The 17,217-nt window shown below is 41.9% G+C and overlaps 1 long non-coding RNA gene across 1 annotated transcript in view; it reads right to left on the bottom strand.

The window, feature by feature from the left end:
* Positions 1 to 15,550, bottom strand: part of LOC132530821 (uncharacterized) — a 112,199-nt gene extending 96,649 nt beyond the window's left edge. The window contains exon 1 of the long non-coding RNA XR_009543903.1: positions 15,410 to 15,550. This is a non-coding gene — a long non-coding RNA (uncharacterized LOC132530821). The remainder of the gene's footprint in view (positions 1 to 15,409) is intronic.
* Between the last annotated feature and the right edge of the window lie 1,667 nt (positions 15,551 to 17,217).

A 17,217-nucleotide genomic window follows, 5' to 3' on the forward strand; every position in this document is an offset into this window, starting at 1 on the left:
GGGCAAAGCTCTTAAACATTCTGCTTCTGTTTTATTCTTTGTGAAGAAAATATTAGGAAGACGACCTGCAGGTGAAAAGAATGTTACAGAATGGTCCTAAAGCGCTCTGTAGACTACAGAAAAAGAGCAGTCACTGACTGTCGATGATGATGCTGGTTCCAGGGAATCCTTATGGTCAATTATCAGACAACCCCAGTAGTTCACTGGATCTTTCAAAGAATAAGCGTATAAGCGTATAAGCGTATGCAGGTTAAATCAATCTCACACACAAAAAAACGAATCTTCCAAATCCTCTTAAAAACTTGGTATAAATAAAAGGCAGATTTAAAAAAATGTATTTACAGGGTACTACACCTAATTTATTCAAATCTTATTGGTCATGGGAATATGTGCTTGCCAGTGAGAAGACCATGGTTCAAATATATAATCTAATACAATTAAATATGTGGTATGGAGTCATAAACAGGTATCTTATTAAAATATACACTGGGATTTGTTGTTACGCTTTTTCAAAATTGGATTTTAAATGTGTTAACACTCAGCAATACTAAGGTGTGAAGGGCAAAGTTTTCCAAGTGGTACCTCCTCTACACTAGTATTTGTGCTCTGTGAGGCAAGCCGGGGGGAAATGTCTGTGTTTACAGAGTAGGATTCCGTCAGATGAAGGGAGCCATTAATTCTCGCCATCTTGGCTCTCCCAGTGAGTGTGTTGCTTCTGGGTGTCTGAGGTGTAAATTTGGGAACTCTTTAACCATAACCTCAGAGCTGATTTCTAAAGTAACTAGAATCCAAAACACAGCCAGTTTTATAAATCAGAATCAACACCCTTGAATTGTTCCTGGAAGCCACACGGAAGGCCTCGGCCCTTCTGGAGTCCAGTGCGTGTCACCCTGTGCCCAGTTTCCTGCACAGCTGCAGCTCCAGCATAATCACCACATTCTCGCCAGTTCAAGTTTCCCTCTGATAGCCTTGCATTGTTATTGACAGTGGCCGCATGGAAGGCACTGAGCTGTAATCCAGCTGAGAGATTTGATGATAAGACATCACAGTGGTCCTTAGAAGCCAGCTGATTTCTCTGCAGCCAGATCAGGCCACCACTGAGGGCTCCATTCTCATGATTCTGGTCTCTTTCTGGAGAGGAGGAACATTCACATAGCCAATGGCACCCTCAAGTTCTCATTAGGTCAACCCTAACCCAAGTCAGCATGACTGGTTGATAAGGTCACTGACTGGGCTTTAGGGTAAAGGTCGGAAGAAGCAGGGCAACTCCTCCAGAGAGAAGGAGTTGTTTATTTTTAAATTCCTGGGGTTGTCATCCTGACAAATTTTTTTTGTGTGTGTGGCCATACCGCTCCACTTGGCATGTGGGATCTTAGTGCCCGGACCGAGGATCGAACCCGTGCTCCTCCAGTGGAAGCACGGAGTCTTAGCCACTGGACCACCAGGGAAGTCCCCCTACACATTTTTAGGGAAGGAAAAGGGCCACTAACAGAGTGACAGGCAGATAAATTAAAGAGCCTTGGGGGGGGGCGGGGAGAAAAAAAGAGCCTTGGGCAAAAATAGTTTGAATATTTAGTGGTCTTTTTCCTGGATAATTAGGTACACCCTCTGTGTGTGTGTGTGCGTGTGTGTGTAAATGTGTGAACATAATAATCCAAGTAGCAAAATGGGTTAAGGGCACTGAACATTTATCTTCATCTCTTACATGAGAAAATAGGAGAGGAACGCAAATGAAAGAGGTTTCAAGGAAGCCAGTTTGGCAGGGCCATATTCATGTTTAAGAACTGATTAACACAACATCCTGCGTTCAGTTTAGTCTGCAGTTACTTGGAAAACTTTCAAAATGAACAAGTGATATAAAATAAATACTTCGCTGCATGCTCTTCGCCACAGATTTCAAATTCACATGATAGGACAACCTAAAAAGCGTACTCATCCTTGACGGATTTCCCAATTTTATCTCGAATTCCAAATTTAGAGAAAGCATCATTAGTACCTAAGTTTTGTGGGCTGTTGGCATGGACGTCACTTGCCAAGTGTAATCAGTGAATTCATTAGCTGAATCACAAATACGTGGTATTAACCACGTTCTAAGATTCAAAAAGTGAAAGGAGATAAGGGACTTACTGTAAAGACTTTGTCATTCTCTTATGAAGTGAGAGCCAAAAAGGCACTTTTCTAGGAGAAAAAAAAAACCCCAAACTTTGGAACTTAAACTTTTTGGCAGTATTTAGTCTTTTCCTGAATTCCTTCAATAGAGAAACTCTGTCACATGGCGCTTTCTGTATATTGTTACGTTGTTTCTCAGGCATTTGCACTCACCCTTAGCTCTCAACGAGCTTTACTCAATAATTAGGTCTTTGGGGATAGCCAGACAGGAGGAGCGATAAACATGAAGAAAATCGTGTTCACAAAATTACTGAAATAGTTTCACTTCTGACATGGCCAAACCCACATAAGATGAAGTCATTTGTGTGCTGCCTAGGACATGTATTTTCCATGACCCTTACCACTGACTCATTGTGTTTAGTCGTAAACATTCTTTGAACCTCAATGTCCCTACTTGTAAAATAGGGATGAAAGTACTGTTCACATGGACAATGTTATGAGGTGAAACTGGTTTGAAAGGACTTTGCTCTTGTAAGTAAAATCCACATACTTACGTTCTTTACTAGTACAGTGTTTTATTATAAAGGAATTTGGACAAGCTAACTACCTCTAGAATGTTTTCAGAGCTTCTCTGGTGTGACATGCATAGTATATATTTTATTTAAGTTTGAGGAAAATTGTGAGTCTTTTAATATATGTCATAAAATTCTTCTCTTTGTGTCATGTTACAAAATGGATTCTTTTTTTTTTTTTTTGTGGTACGCGGGCCTCTCACTGTTGTGGCCTCTCCCGCTGCGGAGCACAGGCTCTGGACGTGCAGGCTCAGCGGCCATGGCTCATGGGCCCAGCTGCTCCGCGGCATGTGGGATCTTCCTGGACCGGGCACGAACCCGTGTCCCCTGCATCAGCAGGCGAACTTTCAACCACTGCGCCACCAGGGAAGCCCACAAAATGGATTCTTTTTACTTTTGTGATTCTGCCATTTTCTGGTGAATAATTGCTATTTTAGTAATCCTCATGTTAAAACTACATCATTTAAATGGAAACTTCCACTTTGGCACACTGGCATTTAGACTTCTCTTTGCTCTGATTTTTTCCTTCCTCTATAGCCCTTCTTTCTCCCCTTTGATATACTTTATAATTGATTTATGGTTACATTAATTGTTTTTTGTATCTTTCCCCACCAGAATAAAATCTCTGAGTTCACAGATTTCTATTTTATTCAGTGATACGTCCTCAGTGTCTAAAACATCTCTAACACAGAGCATTTGTGAAATGATTCCACTGGGTAAGTGAAGTTTCTGTTTGGACTCCAGCTTCCACTCCATTTCCACAGCTTAGAGTTGAAATTTGACTCAGGCTTTTGAACTAATCTGGCCCTAAATCCAACCACCAACCCACACTTCCTTCCTTCTTACCTTCCTTCCATCCATCAGCTATCAGCTTCTGGTCTGTCTAGGCTTTGCTCTTCCCATAGCCACCTGAAACTCGGTTTCGACCCTTTCTTCCAGCTATTAGTTGTGATTCTCTGACTTAATGCTGCCATAGTGTGGTGAATCATTACTCTGAAGAAGGATGGAGGTACACCAGTAAGTACAAGGTGGCTGCCAACATTTGACACGAGGAATACACGTGTGAACGCTGGAATTGATGGTTCCTGGGACAGTGCGTTACAAAAGGCCCTTCTGGCGTCTGACCATCTTTTAGCAAGAATAGCACGCACCCTGATTGATGTTATGTGGCCTTTTCAACTTTCAATTCATTTCAGATGTGGCTTAAAGTAACATGTCATCAGATTTCATTTGCCTGTTGGGTGATTCATTCATTGATCTCCCGAACAAACAGATGGTGGGTAGGGGAGAAGACAGGAGCAAAAGGGGGAAGGAAGAAATGAGAGAGGAAATAATTTTGACACTAGGATGTCTGTATTGTGATTATCTCTTAAAAACTAGAAATAAGCATTTTGGTTCACCATGTGAAAATTCAAGCTAGTAAAACCATGAACTTGGGGTAATTTCTGTGGTTTAACTAAAGTATCAGGAGTTCTGTTGGCTGGTTGGTTGGTTGTTGCTTTCATTTAAGTGAAGATGATATTTCTAAATGAGAGAGAGATTAGAACATGAATAATACAATGAAGCTGATGATTCCTCAGTTGAAAATATTGAAAATTGGGGGTGAAAAAAGAGTCACATCATGAATGATCCTTTTCTTTGTACCTATACGAGTCAGGCTGTAAAATTTATTACATGCTGTATAGAGAGCCAAAAATAGTGTGTGTGTTTTCTTCAGACATCTCTTTGTGACTCATTCAACAAACATGACTCTCTTCCAAGTGCAAGGCCCTGTATCTAGTGCTACAGCAGAAACAGCAGGAGATGGTGGCAGAACAATGAGAGCTACCATTTCTATGAGCATGTAACGTGCCTGTTTCTTTCAGAAGTTATGTTTAAGTCTCACGAAACTCTTCAACATAATTATAATGTTCACTCTCCTTCCAAGTACAAAAACTGAAGATTAGAAAAGTTCACTAATATTCCAAAATCAAACAGCCTATACGTGGCAGAACCGGTATTTAAACTAATGTTTTGATGGTGCCACACCCATGCTATTTTGAGTAAGCCACCTTCAAGGTATTCACAACCTAGAAGAGATTTTCTCTCTCATTTGCTCAACTTCTTTCTCTCTCTCTCTCTCTCACACACACACACTCGTCTAATATAAGAGAGAGAATGTGATATATATAAATATCTAAAAGAGAGACAAATACTCACTTTTGAGTACCTAGATTCTGAGGGCTCTCTTGGATGCCTGGACATCTGTCAGCACTTCACACTGTCGTCTACACATTCAATGACATGCATGTACTGACAACTGTCCATGTACTCTGAGTGCACATGCTAAGTACTAGAGAAACACACATACCTCAGATCTAGTCCTGCCTTCAAGGAGCTCCTAGTTTTGTGTAAGAGTTGACATGTCAGAAAAGTGTTATAATATTGGCTAGTTTTCCAGTTCTTTTGAAAATGTACCAGGTAGGAAAACAAAATGCCACATGCAACAGAATATAGAAGGCACAGTTATTGATTAAAATGCTATAAACTTGGGCTGAAAGAAAAGTGGGGCTTAAGTAATGCAATGAGGCTTATTTGAGGAGAACTACTGACCATTTTCTTTTCCTCTTTCCCTCTTTCAAAACATTCCTTTTAGGCTCTATCTCCCTCATAAGGTTCATATTTTGCATCCCCTAAAATATATATATATATATATATATATATATATATATTTCTCAGAGCTTAAAGATGGCATCTGAATGAAGGGTTACAGAGAAATAATTAGTTAAAGCTGCACAGAGTTCCTGGATCTTTGGAGAGAGGTCACTGCACGGTGACCCAAATCATGGATGGTGATTATGCTACAATCAGGTGACTCAACACAGCAAACTATTGACCTTCATGTTCTAAATTTAGTTCTAGCTGGGGGAATGTTCAATACTCTGTCAAATACTAAGAACAATCATATTTCATTTAAAACAAAATTAACTTAAGATATCTTATGATTTCAGGGATGTTAAAATGTGAAAATATGTACATCTTAGAACTGATAAAATAGGGTACGTATTAGTCAGGGTTCCCAGAGAAACAGAAAATCCAACAGGATATGTATACGTCATATATCTATATCAATATCTATTTATCTATCTATCTATCATCTATTGAGAGGTTTTAAATTGGCTCATACAATTGTAGAGGCTTAGAAAGTCCAAAATCTGAGTAGGATGGCAGACTGCAGACCCAGGGAAGAGTTACAAGAGTTACAGTCCAAGTTCAAGGGTGGTCTTCTGGCAGAATCCCCTCTCCTTCCAGGGAGGTCAGTCTTTTTCTTAACTGGAAAAAGGTCAGCCTTCAACTGATTGAATGAGGCCCACCACCACCCACATTATGAAGAGCAATCTGCTTTACTCGAAGTCTACTGAATTCAATGTTAATTTCATCTAAAAATTACCTTCACAGAAACATCTAGGCTAATATATGGGCCCTGTAGCCTAGCCAAGATGGCACATAAAACTGACCATGGCAGAGGGACATTAGGAAGCGTGGGAAGATTCTGTTCATTGTGGGAAACCTTAGCACTAGAACTCACCCTGTCACAGTGTGCAGACACAGGCAGAGCAGCGCTTGGCTCCACCTCTCTAGGCTTTTTTGTGGGTTGCGGTTTACCCTTTCTGACCCACCCCGTAGAGCACACCTCTGGTGAGCTGTGAATGGAAGAGGCTCTGTCCTTTTCTCCACATTACTGTTTACATTTCTGTTTTCCTGACTTGATAGAGGCCAGACCCCCGGGGGTGGTGCGGGAGATGGAGAGAAAATCAAATGTGCTCCCAATATATGAAATACAGTACTTTTTCTAAGTTTACATTTAGTTCTTCTCGTTGGGACTTGTGTCAGTGGACAGATGGGGGTGGAGGAGGTGGGGGAGAGGGAGAAAATGTGGTCTCAACACTGCCTCCATTTGCCCCGTCAGACCACACTCCACCCCTACCCACCTGCCCTCTCCCACCACCAAGCTCCTGTCCAAGCTCCCCTGGACCCGCTGCTCTTATCCTCTCTAGAATAAGAAATAAGATAAGAATAAGAATAAGAATAAGGCCCTCTCCCAGGGCCTGTCTCTGCCAGCAGTAATCCCCTGTTAAATATTACCTACGGTCAGTTTCTTCCCTCCACCCTCTTGCACAATCTTGGAACCACTGACTCACTCTTGCTTTATCTGAAGTATTTGCATTTGGGTTACAATCATGGACTTTGGAGCCATGGAATGCCCCCCTTCGCCACTTGTGTGACTCTAGCCTCCACTCCCTCACCTGTAAAATTGAGAAAATGATAGTACTTACGTCACAGGTGAGTTGGGAAAAGCAAATGAAAGCAGTGGACAGAACACTCTCAGGATAGTGCCTAGCAAGGCATGAGCCCCAGTGATCGTTAAATATTAACATTCCCATTCGTCTGATGTGATTTCCCCATGAGATCACGATGCCTAGTATTTGCAAAAGGACTTGATACACAGAATATGAAGATAAAGCAGTATGGTCCTTGCTTTTGCCCCGCTCCTGGGATAACTGGAGGGATACTATAATATGCTTCTCTTGATTTCCATCCATGTTAACCATCTTCAGATGGTTTATCCCAGCTCTGTGGGAGCAAGGTAACTCGCCACGTGGTAAGGATTAGAAGAATGGGTAAAGTGATAATCCGGTGACCTTTGGGCTTAATATGGCCCAAAGATAGGTTTTGTCTGGCCCAGCAGGGAATTTGGTTTTGTTTTTGGTTTTGGTGAACTAGTGTGCCTCTAGACGGGGACCACACCTCCTCCATCCACTCCCTATTGTTTTATAGCCCTCATGTCACACATTCACACGTGCTTACTTTTTGATCACCTCATTGTCCTTGAAGCTGTGATCCCTGCTATCCATTATAAGAAGACAGAAAACAGAGATTGGTGAAATGTTCCTCACTCTTAAAAACATCAAAGACACAGAAACAAACAGCATAGTGGAAAAAAAAATCCTGTTTGGAAATAGGTAAGAAGTGAAACTCTGATTCTCTGATTATCCTAAAGAAACATTCTCAAATGTGCATATATGTACCTAGTTGAAGGCACTGTGGGAAGTTCAAGGAAATCCAGGGTAAAAGTAATGGGAGCCCTCTGACAGCCCGAGTCAGAGTTTCATCTCACTCACATTGAGGGTGTCCATCCGGGTGCTGCTGGGAGTCCCCAGGAGTGAATCCCACATGCTCAGGCACAGAACCTACCAGACGCACCACAGCTTTTGCCATTCCCTACTCTCCTGCCCCAGTCCCCTTAAGCAAAAGCCCGTGGCTAGCAAAGCTGCATGGAATTGCCTCCCCAGGGTCTCCCCACAGCCTTTTCTAAACATGATGACGCCAACTGGCGCCAGCATCTCTGTGGGCACCAACACGTGTGCAGGCATGGAGGCCACTCCAATCACCCTAGTGCTGCTATCTCATGCCGGGCACACGGCCTCCACCCGCACGCTTCCTCGACTGCAGCCTGAGCTGGGCCATCACGGCACTCCCGTCGTGCAGGCACCCAAGCTCCATCATGTTCCTGCAGAACTGGAGCCATCACTCCCCACCAACCACTCTTTTGTGTCATATGCTGTCACTAGGGCGTCACTAGCTTCAGTACCTTACAGAATCCTGAGTGAAGAGAGCCCTTCCAGCTTTTCTCAGAATACCCCTGCTCTCTAGCACTCAGCGGTTTGTGTGTGGGGTTGGACCTAAGAGATGGATGCCATACGGGATTCCGAGCTGCCATGACCCTCGGACACCTGAAGCTTCGCTATTGGGTCGAAGCTCATTTGCGTGATTCTCTTTCCCTCCAGGATGAGCTCTTCTTTCAGAGGGCTACTCCTTGATTTAATTGGAGATCTTGTGGGTCCATCCCAGCAGACGTCCAAAGATAAGGGCACATGAGTATAAACAGAGTGTCCAGAAAAAATCAGATTTAAATTCTTTTGTGGGATGGAAAATCATTTAAAATAAGTTCTCCTTCCCCATGTCTTGAATAAGAGCTGTCTATTCTCCTTTGGGTGGACTCCTTGGTCTGGGAAGAACCACTTGAATGGCATCTTTTTGTTACGTGGAGGTGTGAAGCACGTACTCACCCCTATTCTGGAAGAGAATATAATGGGACTTCTTGATTAGGAGGGCCTGTCTCTGGTTCTGTAGGTGGATGGAGTCCTCAAGCCCCTGCACGAAACCTAGGGCTCTATAGATCTTGGAGGTTATGGGGTCCACATTCTAAGAAAGTGCTTGCTACACAGAGGCTCATGGGATGGAAACACTTATTTTTTCTGCTTTTAAAATAATTTATTTCTTAGGTCTGTTTTAATTTCATGTCTCAGAACATACGTTATTTAACCCAGAGTTGCCGGACAGAGATGGTAAAAAGGGAGGAAACATTTAGGATACGAAACTGCCTCAATTCCATTAGAATTCGACCCTACCTTGTAAAGTCTTGCTCGGATAAGTTCCTATCATACTTCGTTAGTGCTTACAAAAAAACATTTACTTCTGAATTTCCGACATTGTAAATAAAAATTTTTATAATTAAGTATGCATTCAAGTTGACACACAAGATCTCAGTTCTTTCACTCTGTGATTCAAAGTTTTAAAAACACCTCCAAGGGACAGGTAGTAACCTTCACAGAGGTGAGATGGCAAGAAAAGACTAATGAGCTGCTCTGAAATTAAAGTCATCGAGAGGTAGTCGAGAGACGTTGGAAGAAAGAGATCCAAACTGGCTCCTTAGATGGCACCCCAGGGCATGGACTGTTGGCAGGGAGAACTGGTTCTGGAATGTTTGACTGGTACTAGGATCACCTCTAACCCACCTAGGAGTGCTATCAGGTGCTTTGGGGGAAGTGGCTGCCTCTGAACGATGGGATACAGCTGACAGTACTGTACATGTGACAGCCAGGTCAATTTTGAGTGTAAGCTTATCATTGGGGGAGGATGTGTTCTCCTTCCCCCTAGGAATTCTGTGTATTGGTGAAAAGTATCCACAGCAACGGTGGTGAGAAATTTCAGTGGAGTGCCTTGGTTTTGGCAGTGATGCTGCACTTCAGCAATGATAGAGTGGGATGGGGTACACTTCCCCCCAGTGACTCCAATCCACATGTGCCGACAGCTTCCATGAAAGGTGCCTACATTGTCCAGCTTAATAGCGAGGCAAGGGTAGCTTTCAATAGCTTTCCACTCAGTAACATAAAATAGTAAGCTGCTAGAGCAGCATTATTCACAATAGCCAAAAGGTGGAAACAGCCTAAATGTCCACTAACAGAGAAGTGGATAAACAAAATGTGTTATATACAGACAACAGAGTATTATTCAGCCCTAAAAAATGAATGAAATTCTGAAACATGCTACGACATGGATGAACCTTGAAGATATTATACTAAGTGAAATGATCCAGTCATGAAAGGATAAATATTGTATGATTCCATTTATATGAGGTACTCAGTCAAATTCACAGTGACATAAAGTAGAATGATGGTTACCAGGGGTTGGAGGAAGGGGCAAGAGGAAATTATTATTTAATGGATATAGAGGTTCTGTCTGAAGTGATGAAAATTCTGGAAATGGATAGTGGTCACGGTTTCACAACAACGGGAATGTATTAATACTTAATGCCACTGTATCACATACTTAAAAATGGCTAAAATGGTCAACTTAATGTTGACTATATTTTACAACAATAAAAATAAATTTTAAAGAGTAAGGTGTTAGAGGTTGGGTTGGTGAATGACTGCATTTTTTGGTTCCTCTGATCGCCAGGGAGCCAGAAATCTATGCAATTTGAGTATTTAAGCAAATCTGACCTTATTTTCACTTACTAAGCTAGTGATGTCAGGAGAACTCTGAATTACATTAAAAAAATCTCATACATAAAATTACAAGCAGAACTGGGGCATCTTTTGACTTGAGAGATTTTAAAAGCCTTTAAAGTATTTGTTTTAAATGGATCCGCATCCATTTACTCTGTTCAACTATCCTCGGACCCTGGTAAGTTCAAAATCTAAAGATAATACTAGAAAGTGATGGAGAAGCAGCTCTTCTGAAACTGTTTCGCCAATTCTACTGTGTGGAACTGTTTTTTTAGCACACTCAATCCACCTTCCACACCAGCCCCATTGCTCCATCCTCATACTGTACTGAGAATTCTAATCAGCTGGGAATTTTGCTAAAATGCAGCTTCTGCTTCAGCAGGACTGGGGAGGGCCTCAGACTCTGCATCTCTAACCAACTCCCAGATGGGAATTCCTGTCTGAGAACCCTCTGAGCAGTGAGGCCCTCAGTCATGCTCCTACTGGGTTTATGTGTTTTTTTTCTCCCACCAGAACGCAAGCGACCTGGAGGGCAGAAACTAGGACTCATAACTATGTATCTCTCCTAGCATCTAACATAATGCCTGTGCAAATATAGAAACCCAAGTATACTGGTAACAATGATTAAACTCAAATTACAAAAAGTAAACTGCAAATACAGAAGGAAAAGGGGAAGAAAATATTTATTAGAAAATAAAAGTGGAAAACCTGTGAATAGTCTATGATATCCCAAGTGAATCAACTTTGCTAAGTAAAAGAAATGATTTTACAATGTTTGAATGCACAGATGATCTTAAGGAAATAATACAACACCCAGGAAAATATTTAGGGAAAAGCAGAGATGATGATTTTCTTATGAGACTGACAAGTGACACCTCTTAAAGGAATTTCATCTTCCAAATTTCAAAGAGGCGTATTTCACTGCACACGTGAAAATGACTAAATTCATTTCTAAGGACTGTGTATGCGTAGGTATCATGTACTAATTTCACAATTTATTTAGCATACTGCTTTGTCCTTAAGCAACTACGAGCAAATTCCCCGGCATTGCTGTCCTTCTTTAGCATAAATCTATAAAGTCGGCCTCAAGAAATAAATCACATCTTCGAGTGTAAGAAAATAAGATAATACAGTAAAAAAACAGTCATGCGTAGAGCTAATCCTTGTTGATGTATGAAATAAATATTTTGCCAAATAGTAGCAAGGTTGCCAGTGAAAAATAATATGTTGAAATGGTTGTGAATTTTAAGTTTGTACAAATTCTGGTTTTTAAGTATAAAAGCACACGTCCCATCCTGTGGTCTTCCCGTGATGCTAATTCTTCTGAGGTCACCACTTTTTCTTTTATTATTCAGTGGGCAGAGCTATTTCTCAACATGCACTAGCCTACATTTGAATTGCTTCAAATTTCCCCGACACTGCCTTCTTCCATTTTCTGTAGTGCAGAAAATGAAGTATAATATTCATTTTTACTACAGAAGACGTCCTTCTGATAGACCTCTTTCCCTAGGCACCACTGACAAAGCGAAGCAAAGTCTAGGTCTTTATTTATCTCGTGGCTCCCATATGGAGGACGTTCAGTGTAAACCATCTACCCAAAGCCCATCAGATGAGCAGTCAGCCTCCTTCCTTGACAGGTTATTATTGGTCTATAAATTGGAGGCTATAAATCTGACAGCAGCATTCCAGCCTCTGAATTGAATGTATAATTTAATTTATAAACTCATGTTCTCCATTTCCAGAACTGTAATAAACCGAGTGTGTGCTGCTTTTCTAATGTGGATTTGCTTTTTGGTAAGTTTGAGAGTTGATGTGGCTTGCGTCTCTAACGCATATGAATTCTTAAACACTGGTTTCTTTAATCTACCAGTTCTTATCTCTTTCCTCTACTCTTTTTATTGAGAAAGGCTCTGAAGTTTCTTATTCCAAATTACATGAAACATTGATTAACCCCATAGATTTAGCTAAGTGCTTTTGTTATTACATATTTTTAAAAGACTCAGAGAGGCAGAGGGGCAGAAATTCTGTAATTAATCAGCATTGCCTGGCTCTGCTGCTACAGTGGCAGTGAATTGGTTCCCAGTAGGAGAGTTAATAGAAAAACATCTAATTTCAAAATGGCCTGGATGCATCAAAGGGATTAAGCTGTAATGCTTTTAATCCCTGTAACTCAAACAGAAAATTTTCCTGAGCAATGAATTGCATAATGTATTTGTGGGCCAGCAAATGATCAGAACGGAACATCAGTCAAACTCTACAGCCAACTCTGTAGCCCAGGATTTCACTGGGCACAGCTAGAGAGACAGCCTGGGGGATTTAGACACTTGTTTTTAAACTCGAGGGTTTGAGTGAAAGTAAAATGGGTACTGTTTTGGAAAGTTCCAGTCTCTGGAGCTCCCAAGCTGTCAGAGACCCTACTGATAAACCTTGAGTCAGGAATGGCAATTATGTGGCACATTGGCTGTACCTCCCCCAGTCCCAAGGCCCATGATGACAGACCATGCTTTTTCACCATCACACGTCCTGTCAAGAATGCCTCCGAGTTCCATTCTATTTGCCATCCCTCTTCCAGGTCTTTTCATTTCCATGATCAAATTTCTCACCGTTTCCAAACATCTGCTAGAAGATGTCAAGTAGCATACAACTCAAAAAATATATATCTTTCTATACACTACCAGATGTAAAATAGATAGCTAGTGGGAAGCAGCCGCATCCCACAGGGAGATCAGCTCGGTGCTTTGTGACTACCTAGAGGGGTGGGATAGGGAGGGTGGGAGGGAGGGAGATGCAGGAGGGAGGGGATATGGGGATATATGTATACGAATAGCTGATTCACTTTGTTATACAGCAGCAACTAACACACCATTGTAAAGCAATTATACTCCAATAAAGAGGTTAAAAATAAATAACCTGTGTTTATTTTATTTGGAGTCTTCTGGGTATTTTTTAATTAATTAATTAATTTATTTTTTGCGGTACGCGGGCCTCTCACTGTTGTGGCCTCTCCCGTTGCAGAGCACAGGCTCTGGACGCGCAGGCTCAGTGGCCATGGCTCACGGGCCCGGCCACTCAGCGGCATGTGGGATCTTCCCGGACCGGGGCACGAACCTGTGTCCCCTGCATCGGCAGGTGGACTCCCAACCACTGCACCACCAGGGAAGCCCCTGGGTATTATTTCTTTAATGAAGCTTTTTATTTTGAGAAAATTTTAGATTCACATGCAACTGTGAGAAATAATACTTAAATATCCATGTATTCGTTTCCCGGTTTCTCCCAAGGGTAACATCTTGCAGAACTAGAGTACAGCATCACAACCAGGGTGTTGACAGTGATACAGTCAAATACGGAATATGCCCATCACCGCAAGGATGTCTCCTGTCACTCTTGATAGCCACACCCACTTCTCACCTGTCCCCATCCTTCCTTTAACCCCTGGGAACTACAAATCTGTTCTCCATTTCTATAATTCTGTTGTTTCAAGAACACTATAAAAATGGAATTATGCAGTATGCAACTGTTTCTGACTGGCTTTTTCCACAGGGCGTAGTTCTCTGGAGAGTCACCCAAGCCGTTCTGTAGAGCAACAGTTTGTTTTATTGCTTCATGGTATGGATGTACCTCAGTTTGTTTAATCATTCACCTGTTGAAGGACTTCTGGGTTGTTTCGTGTTTGGAGCTTTCACAAACAAAGCTGCTATAAAAATATATGTATAGGTTTTTGCGTGAACATGCCTATTTTCCCTGGGGAAAAAAAGATGTACCCAGAGTACAATTGTTGGGCCACATGGTAGCTGCGTGTTTAATTTTTTAAAGAAAACTCCACAGTTTTGCAGAATGGTTGTAGGATTTTACATCCTCAGCAGCAATGAGAGAGATCCAGTTTCTCTGAATCCTCACCAGCATTTGATATTGTCACCATTTTTAATTTTAGCTATTCTCAGAGCTGTGAAGTGATATCTTATTGTGGTTTTAGTTTGTATTTCTCTAATGGCTGATGATGGTGACCATTTTTTCATGTACTTATTTGCTATCTCTATATTCTTCTTTTTTTTTTTTTTTTTTTTGTGGTACGCGGGTCTCTCACTGTTGTGGCCTCTCCCGCTGCGGAGCACAGGCTCCGGACGCGCAGGCTCAGCAGCCGTGGCTCACGGGCCCAGTTGCTCCACGGTATGTGGGATCCTCCCAGACCGGGGCACGAACCCGTGTCCCCTGCATCGGCAGGCGGACTCTCAACCACTGTGCCACCAGGGAAGCCCCATCTCTATATTCTTGATAAAATATCTCTTCACGTCCTTTGCCTACTTTCTAATAGGACTGTTTGAGTTTTTGTGGCTGTGTTTTGGGGCTTTGTTACCCCTGGAAAGACCCAACTCTCCATGATGTGTCCTCTGACACCACCCCAACGGGGAGGGAGCCCTTCATTCCTCTAGCTGAGGGCGGCAGTCCACACCTCCCACATGGTCTCCATGGACACTGTATGGGCCGAACGGCTTATTACCACCAGGTGGGGATGAAAACTCCATTCCATATTTAGCCTTCTCTGACAACATCCTGGTGAGGGTGTTGAGGTGCCCTGTTACAGCTTCATGAGGGTGGAAGTCTAGGCTCCCACTGAGCCTTTGCTGGCGTGCGTAGGTGATGCTACAGGTTTTCTCTGATGTTTGGCTTGGATAGAGCACGTGTATAAATGTGTTCCCTCCCACCCTCCTTCCTTCCTTCCTTCCTTCCTTCCTTCCTTCCTTCCTTTCTTTCCTCCCTTTTATGACCCTTTGGCTAGGGAGAGAGCAAACTTTTGGGGGGCTTTTTAATCTGAACCCATTGGTATTTCGTTGTTTTCGACTTTTCCAGCTTTCGGTTTGGGATATAGGAAGCAAAAAGAAAATCCAGAGAACTCACTGCTGTGTTGTTTCTTGGGTCCTGATTTCCATAGCCAATCTGCCATCTTCTCTCCGCCTTTCAGAGTCTTCTTCTGTTTGTTTTATATATAACGTCCATGGTTTTTAGTTGTACTTAGTAGGAGGAATGGAGAAAGACATGTCTACTCCATCTTCCCAGAAATGGATGTCCAGGTCTATCTTTTTATTCAGTAGGAAAGTTTAGAAAATATCCCAGTGTGTTTTATTGTAAGCAAATTATTTATTAGGCATAGACTGTGAGAATGTTGAAAATGCCTAGAGGCCACAGATAACATCTGGAAATAATCCAGATATCAAAATTGCATTAAGAAAGTTACTGCTATGTTAGAAAACAGAAACATCTAGCTCCCCCTTAAAACGGAAGATGTACCATCACCCCTTGTATGCTGGTCAGTCTGCAAACTTGTTCACTGGTTTTGAGATGAATCCTAGATACCTATTGGATTTTTTCAGTCTGGTTTTTGCTGAGACCCACTGTGTATTCAAACACTGCAAACACTTTCTCTGGCTCATAGTCAATGAAGGTTTTAATAAAACTATTTACACGAAGTTGTCCATGACTTCATATGTTACTCTTCAGTAATGTTTGCATTTTAGAAGAGGGATACCACAGAAATGGCAGTCCTCAGCAAAAGAGTGGACTGTATACAATATGCTTTCCAACATCAGTATGTTATATTTTCTGAGAAGGGAGAAAAGACTTACCAGAATTCTCCAAATTGCAAGAAATTGGTAATCCCGTTATCACTTTACATTGAGACAAGCCCTATAGCGAAGTACATTTTTCCCACAGATGTGACGGTTCGTAAATGTCCTTAGTTTCTGTATACATCCATGAGGACTTTCTATGTGAAAAGTATACGTGTAGGGGTGTGAGTACATTATATTCTGCTTGATCAAAACAATCTGGCTTATGGCACAAGAAGAGAGAGATTGGTCTTGTAGGGGATCATAGTGGCCAGGCTGTCCTGACTCTAAAGTGTTTCTTCTCCCTGTGGAAGCCCAGCACAGCCATTAAGAGTGTGGCTCTGAGTTCAGTGAGGCCTGGTCACTGCCTTTTACTGGGGGTATTGTTTCAATGACTTTCTAAACCCAAGTTTTCTGATCTCATAACTTAGATATAATAATATTATCTATCTTGCATAAGACAATTCATGTAAAGTGCATTGCATACGTAGTTCCACATGGTACAGGCTCAGTGAGGGTTAGGTATTAGGGTTAAAATCTTTGAATTAATAAGGTAGCCTCCCCTTAACAGGCACAGATGTGTCACCCTGAGGACTCGGCATCAGTGTTGTACTGTCTTCCTGAAAAATTCTCTGCAAGAATGAGAGGCTAGGAAACTTAGGTGATGTCACAGAAGGCTGTGGTCACATGAGGGCCAAGTCCACCTGCCTGTGTACCTGTTACCTCTTAAGTTCTCTATAGGTTGGACTAGAATACACACACCCTTGATACCTTTCAAAACTCTGGAACTTCCACAGATAATATGTCTTGCATCTCTTTTCTGATCACACCGTCATCGTTTTAAGCCATTTCAAAACAAGAGATGTGTACTGAGCATTAATCAAAACACATTGGGGGGCCAGTGGAAAAGATGCCTGGATGGCAAGAATTTTCCTTGAGCTGGTAATTTTGTAAGCATGAGCCAATTTTCCAAAATGCTAGTTGTGTCTGGAAATAAAGTAGGTTTATTGCTTTAGCCACACCCTACGGTCACAGGAAAAGATGTGCCTACCTTTTAATGCCTCCATTGCCAAATCCTTGATATCGGATAAACTTCATCAT

The sequence above is a fragment of the Lagenorhynchus albirostris genome, chromosome 12 (assembly GCF_949774975.1).
Source record: "Lagenorhynchus albirostris chromosome 12, mLagAlb1.1, whole genome shotgun sequence".
Lineage (NCBI taxonomy): Eukaryota > Metazoa > Chordata > Mammalia > Artiodactyla > Delphinidae > Lagenorhynchus > Lagenorhynchus albirostris.